This window comes from Aotus nancymaae, unplaced genomic scaffold (assembly GCF_030222135.1).
Source record: "Aotus nancymaae isolate 86718 unplaced genomic scaffold, 86718_ANA_hifiasm-v0.15.2.pri h1tg000019l, whole genome shotgun sequence".
NCBI lineage: Eukaryota > Metazoa > Chordata > Mammalia > Primates > Aotidae > Aotus > Aotus nancymaae.
In genome coordinates this window covers 54,143,898-54,158,293 of record NW_026988431.1, presented here as the reverse complement: position 1 = coordinate 54,158,293, position 14,396 = coordinate 54,143,898, and the positions used below count along the sequence as shown (strand labels likewise).

The window sequence follows — 14,396 nt, the reverse complement described above, 5'->3', positions numbered from 1 at the left end:
AAAGAAAAAGTGAAAGAAAAGCCATGGATGAGGAAGTGAGCACAGGGTTGAAACCAGAGAGGAGTACATTACTCCTAGAACTTGGGGAAAATAAAAGTATGTTTGGAAAATTTGAGGCCAGCACTATTAATGAAGTAGTCTTGTTTTATATAGTAGTGAACACACCTTCGTAACTACTTTAATGATCTTCAATATCACACAGTGAAAACCTTACAATTTCAAAAGGTGAGCCCTGCCCTATCAAACTTATCACATAAAACCAGTTCTATCTAGTTTTTTTTAATGAATCTTTCAATGCTATTTTCTAATTGAATAAAGCTTCAGTATGACTCAATTTAATTTGAATTTATTTAGGAATTCATCCAAATACTGATGTAATTTTTGGCACCAATAGTCATTTGCAAGGTCATAGGGTATGAGCAAAAGGACTAACCTTCCCATTACTTGTCATTTCCAGATCGCATATGTCCTTTTGCATACTGATTAGATCCCACGGAAAAGTTGAAGTTCATTTTTAGAGTGTTATTATTAAAGTCTCTAATAGATGCCAGGTGAAGAAATTTGCATAATAACTATTTTAGGCATTACATTTAAAAAGTCATTTCTAAGCAAGATAAATTTTATTCAGTTACGTTGATAAAAATACCCATTACATATGGTTTTCGGTGAGTCTTTTCAATGCTTACATAACGGTTTCATTGTCTTCAATGTATGACTTTAATCCACAATCAAAAAGAACAAATCTCTCTGCTTTGGTACCACTGTAGTTTTAAATGAGAAAAAGAAAAAGCTATGAAGATGTGATAAGATGGGTTTTAAAATATAAGTATAAAGAAATTTGGGGGAAAACAGGTATAAATAGCAGTGGTACTTTACTGAGAGTATCGGGCCTATTTGTGCTTCTGACTTAAACTTCCCTAAAACTTAAGGTAATTGTTAACCAGGTTGTAAAATGTCGCTGAGAAAACCACAGCTTTTTAGGAACTGGAACCTCTTCAGTCATTTCCTTTTTACTTCAAAATCTATTTTTTTATAACAAAGAAACACTAAGTATGAATATTCTTCCGTAAACTCCCATAGCTCTTTGTTGGTATGTGGGTTACTATACTTAACATGAGTAGACCCCAGCATATTCTACCATTCTAACACACACACACATACACACACAAAAACACACCAGCTTATGAACCAGGGCAAATTATATCTTAATCTTTTCTAATTTTCCACAATTTTTATTTCCAGCATTTTGTAAACAATAGGTGCTAAGTAAATATTTAGCAAGTTAAACTGAAGGTTGTTTTAATAATTTAAAATTTTAGCTTGTATTTTTACAGAGAAACATGGAACTAAAATTTATGTTACATTATATGGTATACAGACTAAATTTTATTTTTAATCAGTCCTATTATTATACCTAGGTTCAGCAGAAATGTTGCGGCTAAGTCAATATGGTAGATTTCCAGGGTTTTAGATTGCCTATTCAAAACCTAAAGCTGTGTTGACAAAAGGTATATCAAAGAGACTGATTGCACAGGCTTCTGATCAAATTAGTATCAGATGAGCTTTATTGCCTTCCTGTTTAATATCTTACCACTGAAGGGAGGGTAGAATTTAATTGTGTTATTACATTTCAGAAAGTATGACTGTCCTTCCAGATTCTACCCACCAGGACAATTTCCTTTAATTAAAGAGATAAGTATCTGCCTTTTCTTTTTTTTCCTTTTTGATATCACGAGTAACTCAAAATTAAGGACCTAGAAGAGCACTGCATACATACATGTGAGATGAAGATAAATAATGAAGCAGAGTAACTAGAAGAGAAAGGAAAGAAGACAGAAAAAAAGGAAGGAAGGAAAGAAGGACAAAATAGAGGAAACTTCAATGAAAATTTAAAAACACAAAACAAAACGGGAAAAAGTTAGGCTTTTTTTTTTTAATTTTTAAAGATGTTGCCTAAGTAGGGCCAGAACTGTCTCGTTGTGACTTGGCCATGCTGAAGCACTTGTCTCACTGCCTTGCCCTTGTAGTTCTCATAGAAGGTTATCAGTGCTTCTCAATATTAAAGATGCATATAAGTCACCTGGGGATCTTGTTAAAATGCAGATTCTGATCCAGTATCCTCAGTGGGGGAACTGAGAGTCTGTATTTCTTAGGAACTCCCAAGTGATGCTGGTGTCTAGAGACCACACTGATCAGTCAGGCGTTAGTCAGCACACTACACCAGGAGCTGGTTTTCCTGCCTTGAAATACATAATGAGGTTTCCCAACCTTGGCACAATTGACATATTGGACTGGATTCTTCTTTGTTGTGGCTGCTGCCCTGTGCATTGTAGGATGTTTAGTAGCATATCTGTCTCTTACCCACTAGATGCCAGTAGCAAACCTCCCCCAATTATGACAATGAAAAATGTCTCCAGATACTGCTAAATTCCTCCTGGGAGACAAAACTCACCCTGCTGAGAACTACAGAAATAGAATATATGTTGAGGATATTTTAGGGGAAAAGGCTGTTAGATAAAATGCATGCATCTTTGTAAAAGCAGCCCTATGTCTTACAGCTTCTGACATCAGTTCTGTGCCAACCCTGACCCTTACCCAACCTTGGCCTTCCTTTAGAAATCACTGTGGGAAAACAGCAGTGGAAGCAAGCCCTGATGCCAACACCTCAGGGGAAAGCATTACAACCGGGCTACCGCAGCCTGGCCTCCCTCCAGCAAAGTCTGACATCTAAGAACCACCACCTCCATTTGCTGCAGAGCTGGCAAGATCTGAGAATATTCCTTGCATCTAGAAAGAATAAAATTCTTTGAATCTATTCTTAGCCTTTGGGTACATGTTAAACCAGTAGAAATTCTGACTATTTTTAGCAATGTTAAATCAGACACACCAAAAAGCATAGTTTTAATATCACCTACATGATGTACCTCAGAGATTCATTCCTTCCTTACACTTAAGAAAGCAAATAGCAAATATTTTTCAGAATATTTCAAAAATACAGGAGATAGCATAACTTTTAGGGTAAGTTTTAGTTTCTTCTTCCTGTCAAAAAGGCCAGTGAGGATACAACTTCTTTAGGCATCAAATTCCCAGTCTCTGAAGTTCAGAGAGCAGTTCTGAAGTTTGAGTTGAATCACCTTCAATACTTTCTTCTCAGACCCCATCTTCTACACTGTAACTCTTCCAAGCTCACAGTTTTGGAGACCTCTTTTGACTTGCTCCTCTGAGTTCAAAGGATTTAGGGTCTAAGATAGGGAACATGTGTGTTCTGATTAGGCGCTGCCTGGAGCAACATGTCCCCTTTGGCTTAATCATCCTGTGTAATCATTTCTAAGCTCGTTGTTTGACTTCACCTCTCTTGACCTATGAAATTCATCAGTGGTCTTCAGACTTTTTAATAAGTGATTTTTTTTCAAACCAAATGTTCTGGAGACCACAAAAAAAGATATAAAAGTTGTGAAGGGGAAGTTAAATAATCTCTTTCATTACTTCAGTATTTTCTTTTTCTTTTTCTTCTCTACTCAACTCTCAAGTTACTTAAATTCTGTTTCAACGTGTTTTTCTTTATTTGTTGTATTGCTCAACTATATTTAATAAATTCAAGTGACTAATAGGCTCTTTTAAATTCCATACTGTATGAAAACAGAAGAATAAGATAGTGTCTCTGACCTCAAGGAATTTCACTATCTATTTAGTTACGGTGAGACTAATACAAGTAAAATAACTAGTGAACAGTGCAAACAATTCTAAGACTCTCTGGCTCTCGAACGGTGCCCAGCACGTAGAAAGCTCCCCACTAATATTTGTGGAATGAGTAGATAAACTACTCACTTTCTACATAAAAGTTGGCCCTGTGAGAAGTTAGATTTGCCATAGAAGACCCTGTGGTAAGAACTGCAGAACTTTCAGCATGTAACAACTTCATCCAAACCCCTGTACTAAAGAGAAGTGTCCCAAACTCTAGCCCGGCTTCTAGCAGCATAAGACCATGTCTGTAGGATGGCCCCAGCCCTGTATTAACATGCCTGCCTGAGACAGAACAGAGCTGCCGGGACAATTTTCTGTTTGTCCTAAAGAGAGGTCCCAGACCTCTGTTGGGGCTCAAAAACCAACACCCCAAAGTGCAACGCTTTGACATGCTGAACCAAGGAATCAGCCTCAACGTCTCTCTGACCTTCCCTCATTACTGTTTCTCAATCCTCTGTCTCTCCTAAAGCACCGGATGACATTGTTCTCTGAAGTTCCCACATCTGCCTAAATGCCAGACCCACCAGAGAAGAAAACAATTTTCTCTTACCTCTAGTTCTTTCCCTAACTTTTTATTAACTGAACTCACATTGCAGGAAGAAAGGCTGAAGTATGTCAACACACATTTACAGACTTTTCTCGCAAACCATTGTCTGCTCTGCAGGCCCAACAGACTTTGTTCTAAGCCATTGTATGTTCTTCAAGCCCAATGAGTTCCCCTGAAAATCATTTGCTATCTTCCTAAAATCATCGCACTTCCCCAACTCCCTTTCCCCTAAGAAGAGGAAGAAGGGGTATATAACCATCTTTGCCCCATTGCATGGTGGGATAATCACTCTAATTCTCCCCCATGCACATAAATTTGTACATCATTTCTAGTAGTAGTAGTAGTAGTTCTGAGACAGGATCTCACTTTGCCACCCAGGCTGTAGGGCAATATTATGATCTCAGCTCACTGCAGCCTCTGCCTCTCCAGATCAAATGATCTTCCCACCACAGCCTCTCAAGTAGCTGGGACTACAGGTATGTACTACCACATCCAGGTAATTTTAAAATTTTTATAGAGATAGGATCTCACTGTATTGCCCAGCCTGGTCTTGAACTTCCGGGCTCAAGCTATCCTCCTGCCTCAGCCTCCCGGAGTGTTGAGATTGCAGGTGTAAGCCACTGTGCCTGGTCTATGGATGTTATTCCTCTTATTAAATCTGCTTTTTGTCAATTGACTTTCAGTGACTCTTCAGAGGACAAAGAAGTTGTTTCCCCTGGGCCCCTATGCCTCCTCTTATTAGAGCATTTACTAAAAAGGTCTTACAATCATGAATCCTTCCTCTGTCCTTTTGAGATGTGTACATATCTCCTGCAATTTAGGATTGTCTTTTTAAAGGACCTGAAGACCATTCTTAGAAATGTAACTGTCAGGATAGAATCTTAATTTTGGGCCATCATTGCCGGCTAGCAGACACGGCTGACCTAGTCACATTTACACTGACCAACCCTTTGTAACTTTATTTGAACTCCAGTTCTCTCTTCCTCCTAAGCTCCCCCTCTGAGGTGATGAATGTGTTTTATGTGGTGATGGCATCATGCGTGTACCTATATGTCCAGATTCATCAAGATGCGTATATTAAATGTGTGCAACTTTTTGTATATCAATCGTACCTCAATAGAGCTAAAACTAGAGAGGGAAATGATGAAACAATGTATAAGTTTTATAGCTAATTTTCAGACATAAACAATAAAGTCTTATTGGAATAATAAAAATTACAATAAAACACACAGCCACCTCTGCATAAATTAGAATGGAGCTCATCTCTTTTCCTGACTGTCAGTAGTTACTGAATAAAGTGCTTTCATGACTTTAATGTCTGTGGTGTTTATCTAGGACGAGGGTGAAATTGAGACCCTGGGCCAATGGGAGGAATTTCCCTGCCAGCAATCCCTTCTTTGTGCCTCCTTCCAGTCCCGTTCTTAGGCCTTGACATGTCCCACTTTCCAGCCTCCCTACATCCACTTTCATTGCACACTCCCTGCTTCCATTTTTTTTTTTAAAGAAAGAAAGAAAGAAAGAAAAAGAATAAGGAAGAGGAAGAAAAAGGAAGAGAAAGAGAGAGAGAGAATGGTAGTATTGCTTTCTTGCCCAGGCTAGAATGCAGTTTAGTAATGGGTATTGAAAACCTCTTTTATACCAATAATTATACTTGATGTAAACAGGAAGGAATAAGGGAAGAAAATAACAAACGAGCAGCCAACCAATATTTCATTTAAACCTATGAAATACTATGCGATTACTGAGGAGTGATTTACTTCCAATTATATAGTCACTATGGAATAGGTGCGAGGTGGTAATGTATGTTTTATGTATTTGAAGTGGAGAGTTCTATAAATGTTTGTTAAGTTTACTTGCTCCGGGTCTGAGTTCAAGTCCTGGATGTCCTTGTTAATTTTCTGTCTCGTTGGTCTATAAAATCGTTAGCTCTTCTTGTTACATTGATCCTTTTGCCATTATATAATGTCCTTCTTTGCCTCTTTTGCTCTTTGTTGCTTTAAAGTCTACTTTATCAGAGGCGAGAATTGCATCTCCTGCTGTTTATTTATTTGTTTTTTTTTACTCTCTGATTGGTTGATAAATCTTCCTCCTTCTCTTTGTTTTGAGTCTTTGTGTATCGTTGCATGTGAGATGGGTCTGGATGCAGCATACCAATGGGTTTTGGCTTTTTATCCGATTAGAATATATATAACTTTAATACTGGCATTTGATGCTAGCTGGCTGTTTTGCCCATTAGTTAGTGTAAATTTTTCGTTGTGTTAATGTTCTTTTCTTTTTGATATATTTTTGGAAAGGCTGATATTGGTTGTTCCTTTATATGTATAGTGCTTCTTTCAGAAGCTCTTGTAAAGTAGGCCTGGTGGTGGTGAAGTCTCTAAGTACTTGTTTGTTTGCAAAAGATTTAATTTTTCCTTCACTTATAAAGCTTAGTTTGGCTGGATAGGAAATTCTGGGTTGAAAGTTCTTTTCTTTAAGGATGTTAAATATTGGTCCCCACTCTTTTCTGGCTTGTAGGGTTTCTGCTGAGAGATCTGCTGTAAGTCTGATAGGTTTCCCTTTATGGGTAACCTGACCTTTCTCTCTGGCTGCCCTTAGTATTTTCTCCTTCATTTCAACCCTAATAAATCTGGCAATTATGTGCCTTGGGATTGGTCTTCTTGAAGAATATCTTTGTGGTGTTCTCTGTATTACCTGGAGTTGAATATTACCCTGCCTTGCCAGGTTGGGAAAGTTTTCCTGAATGATATCCTGAAGAGTATTTTCCAATTTGGATTCATTCTCTTCATCACATTCAGGTGCACCTATCAAACGTAAATTAGGTCTTTTCACATAGTCCCATATTTCCTGGAGACTTTGCTCATTCCTTTTCATCCTTTTTTCTCCAATCTTGTCTTCTCGTTTCATTTCACTGAGCTGGTTCTCGACTTCTGATATCCTTTCTTCTACTTGATCAATTCGACTGTTTAAACTTGTGCATGCTTCGCGAAGTTCTCGTGTTGTGTTTTTCAGCTCCATCAATTCACTTATATTCCTCTCTAAATTGTCCATTCTCGTTAACATTTCGTCAAACCTTTTTTCAAGGTTCTTAGTTTCTTTGCATTGGGTTAGAACAAGTTCTTTTAATTCACAGAAGTTTCTTATCACCCACGTTTTGAAACCTGCTTCTGTTATTGGAACACACTCGTAATCTATTAAGCCTTGTTCCATTACTGATGAGGAATTGCGATCCCATGTAGAGGGAGAGGCATTCTGATTTTGAGTATTCTCTGCCTTTTTACGCTGATTTCTTCCCTTCATTATATATTTATCCGTCTGTTGTCTTTGTAATTACCGACTTTCTAACTAGGTCTCTGAGCGGACGTCCAACTTTTGATTCCCAGCGCCGAAATCTGAGCAATCCACTGTGCCGGCCAAAACAGGGGTGTTAAGATTGATGGTGCTTTTCTGCCCGGGAATCTCCAGACTCTGCACCAAAAACTGGCGCGCTAAGGCACCAGCAAAACCGCCGCGCCGGCCACAAGAGTCGCCCTGGCAACCCGTGGGGCTCCCCTGTTGGGAATCTCCTGGTCCGTGAGCAACAAATATTCATCTGAAAGTGTGGTGTCCTCTCGTTCTCTGCGCTTTCACTGGGAACTACGAGCCCGAGCTGCTAGTGATCAGCCATCTTGGATCTCTCTCCCCGTTTTTTTAATTTTAATTTTATTTTTAAATTTATTTATTATGCTTTAAATTCTGGCGTACATGTGCAGATCGTGCAGGTTTGTTACATAGGTATACACGTGCCATGGCAGTGGTTTGCTGCATCCACTGCCCCATCTCCTACCTTAGGTACCATTTCCATTTTTCTGTTGAGACTTTCTATGATCAGTGGCCCCATCAGGGGTGGGTGGGTGGGTTCCTAAAGGCAGAATGCTTTCACAACCCTGGAGAGGTTCTGGTATCTGATGTATCCCCTATTGCATCTGACTCCCCAAAGGACTCAGAAATTGTGGCCGAAACCAGCAGGCCCTGCCAGCAAATTACTCAGTACTAACTATCTGCTTCTTCCAGGTGCTGTGGAGAGGAGGGAAAGAGCTTCCCAGGAGAGCAGGGATGGAAACACTACTCATGGTGCCTCCTTCTTCCTCTGCTTTTCATGCATCCAGAGGATCAGAGATGTAAGAACTTGAGAGGACCTCAGAGCTCATTTAGTACAATCTCCTCATGTGATAATTGAGGAGTTAAGATCCGGGGATTACTACTGCTACAACCACCACCACTGCTTTCACTTTCACATGTATACTCGGCGCCAGGAGTTGTTTCAAATGCTTCACAAACAGCGCCATTCTCCCCATTTTACAGAGGAAGATGCTGAGACTCAGAAATTGAGTCTACCAGAGGTGATGTAGCTAAGTAGCAGAGCTGAAATTCAAACCCATTGAACAAGAAAAACTTAACCAAATCCCCAAATGCCTCACAAGCATGAAACTTAAAATGACCCACAATATTTAGTAAAATATTAAGAACACCCTCCCATTTCATTCGATACATTTTTTTTTTTTGAGATGGAGTTTCGCCCTTTTTGCCCAAGCTGGAGTGCAATGGCACAATTTCGGTTCATTGCAACCTCCACTTCCCAGGTTCAAGCAATTCTCCTGCCTCAGCCTCCTGAGTAGCTGGGATTACAAGCATGCACCACCACACCCGGCTAATTTTTTGTATTTTTAGTAGAGACAGGATTTCACCATGTTGGCCAGGGTGGTCTCAAACTCCTGACCTCAGGTTTTCCGCCTACCTTGGCCTCCCAAAATAATCAGCACTGAGGATATGGGCAAAGAAGCTGTGAGTATAATTAAAAACTAGTATAAACAAGCTTTCTGTAGACTTTCTCATAACCACATTTTCCTTCAATTTGGCTAAATTTCAGTAACAGTTGATTTAATATATGAAAATGGTAAGCTAAACATGTTATCCTGAGAAAGGCTAATGCTGTAAATCCTGTTTTATTTGTCACACTTCAGTGAAAGACTAATTCAGCAAAGAATTTTGCAAATATACGAAGTTCCATAAGGGGGCAACATGGGGCCGTTACATAGGCAGACATCCCTTCAAAAAACTGTAATTCCTCTCTTTAACCTCCAAATTTTCCAGAGATTGAGTTGTTCACTACAAAAATAATATTCCAGGAATTGATTTTAAGAATTACTGCCAGGAATTTCAAGCTGTGTGAAACCTTTTCATGGCAATCATAACTAAATAGCATAATAAATGAGAAATGTAGTAACTGAAATTTGACCTTGGGCAACTCTTCTAGCCTTTTTGGGTCATATTTGTGAAAGGACACTAGCCCACTTACATCTGTAAAACAGCACTAATCCCACCTGCACTGTTTACCATGGAGGGAAGGTGCTAATTCCCAGTGTAATGATATGTCTGCAGATGTAAGGTTTTTTTTGTTTTGTTTTGTTTTTTTGAGACAGGGTCTCATTCTGTCACTCAGGCTGGGGTGCAGTGGTATGATTTCGGCTCATTGCAACCTCCATTTCCCAGGCTGAAGCAATCCTCCCACCTCAGCCCCTGACGTAGCTGGGATTACAGGTGCACACCACCATGGCCCAGCTAATTTTTGTATTTTTTGTAGAGACATCATTTCACCATGTTGGCCAGGCTGGTCTCTAACTCCTGACCTCAAATGATTTACCTGCTTTGGCCTCCCAAAGTGCTGGGATTACAGGCGTGAACCACCACACCTGGCTTGCACATGTAAGATTTTAAGATTTGATTAAACATATAATTAATTCAAATAGATTGTTGGGTTACTTGTTTGGATCCACATTCTCAAGACAACATACGCTTAGAAGCATAAAGCGTGAGGTAATCAACAGCCTCCAGCTTGAGACCTTAAGACGGATATGTACAAGAAAATCAAGCTTCTGATAAAACCCTTGCTCAACTGCAGCTTCCCCCAGCAGAGATTAGGGACCACATGTTGGAATGTATGATGCTTTGAAACATCGCTCAAAACCAGTAGGGCCTGGGTGGGCAAGCTCCTTCAGTGTTGGAGTGTTGGATTTTCCTGTGGGTCTCCAGAAACTGAGAGTCTGTATACATACCTGGTGCCAATAACTATAGATACATTATAGATTAAAATTATGTACCTAAAAAATACCTCACGATGTAGTTAACTTTTCTAAGATGATATTATCAGTTTTTATGACAATCATGTTGTGCCAAGTTAAGTTACTTAATAATGTGCCTGCTGTTCACTTTAAAGGTAGAAACTTTAGGTGCTGTTAGATTGTAGCACTTCGTGATAACACCTGTTGATGTAAATGATTCAACCATGAGTCACTTGCTTTGTACATCATATTCTAGAACAACTAACTTCTAACACTGCCTTCAAATTAGAATTTGGAATTCTATGTACGTTTTCTCCTCATTTGTTTATCTTCAGAACTAATTCTGAAAGCATTTTGAAATTCCATTATTCAAGGTTCTTTGCCCTCTATGAAGGTAGTTTTTTATTAACCAGTCCCAAAATAAAAAATACTGAAAATCAAATGAATCAAACAACTTGGAGATTCCTAGCAAATCCCCTAGTGACTTGATATAAGTCATCAGCAAAGGTCACTAGCGAAATCTTAGGCGTATAAACAGGGATTTAGCCTAAACCATAAAAATGATAAAAATCTCGTTAGCATTTCACACAGATGTTATACATTCTAGAGAAAAGGGTGGGAAACCATTCCATTCTAAAAATTCATCAGTTATCAGTAACCCTTAGTCAGAGTCATGATAGGCCCAACCCTTGAGGAAAAAAAAAAATAGTATGTTAGACCTGGTTCATCCATCTGCTGAGTCAATATTTGCACATTCAAAACTTGCAGGTATCAAATGTATATATTTGCTTTGAAAAAAAATTTTGGAGCTGGGAAATATTCTATTCTTAGTAACAAACACTTAACATCTCCTGACATTTATTCTACTGTAAATGAAAATTTTTCAAGAGAAATTTGAAGTATTATCATTTTAAGGGTTCTTACTATTGTGCTGAGAACCCCACAGCTAGGAACAAGAGAATTCTTAAGGGTACTTACTATTGTGCTGAGAACCTCACAGCTAGGAACAAGAGAATTCTTATGCTTCTGGATCCCACACTCCTCCACAAAGTTTCACTTTTGATTTCATTCAGAAGGTTGATCCTCTGGCAAAGTGCAAAAGAAAGTTCTTAGGAAGCAACGGTTCTGTTTGTATTTAAAGAACATTCCATGAGAATGATGGTGTGATAGAAAAGGGCCATGTTGTAGGCAGCAAAAATAAAGACATAGATTATGATAAAGAATTCATGCTATTTTGGGAAGAATCGACAGCATGTTTGAAATCAGAGCTTTCCCAGACCCAGGCTGTGGCTCTGGAGCTAGCCCCTCTCCCAGCGCACTTTGGTGTGTGGCTACCTGAAGCGAGGAAGTGGTGGCATCATCCACAGCCTTCTTTTGTTAGGCTCCAGCTAAACACACACATACACACATGGGAACAATGGCCAAAATTCCTCAGACACTGGGAAATAGTAACTTAATGCATAATAAAATTTTGCACGAAAATGAGGCCTTAATCTTACGTAATCCCTCCTGCCAAGGCTATCTTTGCCGTTTGTTAGGCATCTTTCTTAGTCTATTTGTGCTGCTATTTTAAAATACCTGAAACTGGATAGTTTATAAAGAAAAAAATTTTATTGTCTCACAGTCTGCAGGCTAGGAAGTCCAAGATCAAGGTGCTGGTGGGTTCAGTTTCAGGTGAGGGCCTGTTCCTCATAGACGGCACTCTAGATGTCCTCAGCATGTTAGGAAAGATGGAAGGACAAAAAGAAGATGAATCCTATGTTCTCACATGGCAAAAGAGCAGAAGAACAAAAGGGGCCCAAGCTAGTTTCCTCCAGCTCTTAGTTCCCTAATCCATTGTGGTGGGGTGGAACCTTTATAACTTAATCACTTCACAAAGGGCCCCACCTCTAACCCAACCACGATGAGAATTAACTTTCAACTCGTGAATTTTGGGGAGCATTCAGAACACAGCAGCACCCTTGTCCCCAACCCAGAAAAGCTGGTTATCAGCCTGGTTCATCCCTCCCAGCTCTCAACCTAGTGACAGTGTACTGGTTTTCACTGGGTTCCACCCACCTGAGCCCTCTCCTTGACATTGGTTTAAACCCTGGTCAACATTTCTTTCCAGTCACATGTTAGTCTGCAAGCCTGCTGTTTCCCCAACCCAGCAAACATCAGGATTGCTCACAGTGACCTGACCCTTCCAGGAAGTTTAAACAGATCAAATGTGTCTTCAGCACCAGCTCTCCCAATTTTGTCCATCACTTTTAATCCCTTGCTCATTCTTTCACATTTCCTTGTCCCATGCCATCAGGAACCAACTTCTACATCTAAGCCCTGCATGCTGCCTCCCTCTTGCCACAGGAGTTCATGGAAGAGCTAAAATTGGCATCTCTAGTTGGCATCTCCACAGGGGTATCTGCTGTGTTGGGGAATAAATTCAAGAATGTACAAGATACATTCTCTGTCCTTGAGCTGATTACTATCAAATGGCAAAGGTAACTTCACAATTTAACAAAATTCTCTCATTACATTTCCTCATGCCTGAGGAAATGTAAAACAATAGATTGTCAAGTATGTAGGTTTTATGTCAGTGGTTATGTAGATAAGCCCAAACATGTAGGTCAGGCAAGATCAAGAAGGTTTTCAATGCCAAGGGGAAAAGTTTAACTGGATTCAATGGGTCACAGACAGTTGATAAAGGCTTTTGTACAAGGATAGCACAATTGATTAGTGAATTAGTAATACTGTCCTATAGACAACCTGCCAGAACATTTGGAGGGGAAAGTGTTTAAAAGCAGAAAGATCAACTGTGTCAAGAACAAAATTTAAACACATTGAGTTTAAAGATCTAATTGGCCTTTATTAGGCAGCATTTCATTTACAAAATAGAAAGGTGCTCCGATGGACTGAGCAGAAGGCATGGGTTTTATAGGCAGAAAAGTCTGGGGGAAAAAAAAGCAGAAAAAAGGAAGAAGAGAATTTGTCTTTTCAAAGTTACTTTCCTTATAAGGTTAAAGCATGGTTTCTCTGTAATGCTGGCTCAGGTTGACTAACCCCCTTTACAATGGTTGTTGCTGAATCTCTGGCTTTTTGGAAAATTGGCCTATTTCTGAGTTTCATTACATGGCATTTACCATGAGTGCCCCATTCTTATTTGGTCTGGTCTGCTGACACTTAGCGCAGAAGCTCAGTCCAAAACAATTACCTCCATAAATTTTATTTAAAGCTGGAAGGCTAGTATACTTCTCCAGAAAGGGCCCGAGCCAGAGAAGCAGAAGAAATTCAGACATATGAAAGACCTCACAACAGAAAAAGCCACAGGAACAGGACACATAATGGATAAATGCAGTTAGAGATGAGACTTCAAACCCTGGTTCCAGGTTCAGCAGTGGTATTGAGGGACTGTGTTAAAGAAAAATTTCTCTTCCCAGCTCAGCGAGGGGCATACTTTCAAAGGCAGAAGTTTCCCAGCTCCACCCCTCCATCTGGAAACCAGAGGGGTTTGAAATGTAAAGTTCTTTGTCTGGGTTTCCCACATGGGCTAGGTAGAGAAGTCCACGTGGGTTCCTTTGTCCAAAAAGTCCCTGAAGGCTCTGGGAGGAGGGGGCTCTGTAACTCAAGACTTGTAGACCAAGTAGCCAATCCAGTATTGGAGTCAAAGATCAATCACTCCAGAGGAAGTTTAAAAGAACTACTCTCACTGAGAGAGAACATGAAAGGGGAGGGGAATAACTCAATGGTTAAAATCCAGCTGCTCCCTCCCTATAAGGATTCATTCTCTATTTCTCTCTCTCTCTCTCTCTCTCTCTCTCTCCCCCTCCCCCCCACCATGATAGCCAATTATTCCCATGATAGCCCATTAATTCATTAATCCATTAACCCATTATTCCATGAGTGAATTAACCCAGAGCCCTCAATGCCCAATCACTTCTTAAAGGCCCTCTAATGAAGGGCCTTCGATTGTTTTCTTTCTCTCAATAGTGACAAATTGGAGATTAAATTTCAACATAAATTTTGGAGGG

General features: G+C 39.7%; 1 protein-coding gene across 6 annotated transcripts in view; it reads right to left on the bottom strand.

Annotated features, from left to right (window-relative positions):
• OTOL1 (otolin 1) overlaps window positions 1-11,657 on the bottom strand; it is an 84,768-nt gene extending 73,111 nt beyond the window's left edge. For all 6 annotated transcript variants that reach the window (XM_064378882.1, XM_064378880.1, XM_012447401.3 and 3 more), the window contains exon 1: window positions 11,368-11,657. The gene's annotated coding sequence lies outside the window, so the exon portion shown is untranslated. The remainder of the gene's footprint in view (window positions 1-11,367) is intronic.
• Window positions 11,658-14,396: the final 2,739 nt, after the last annotated feature.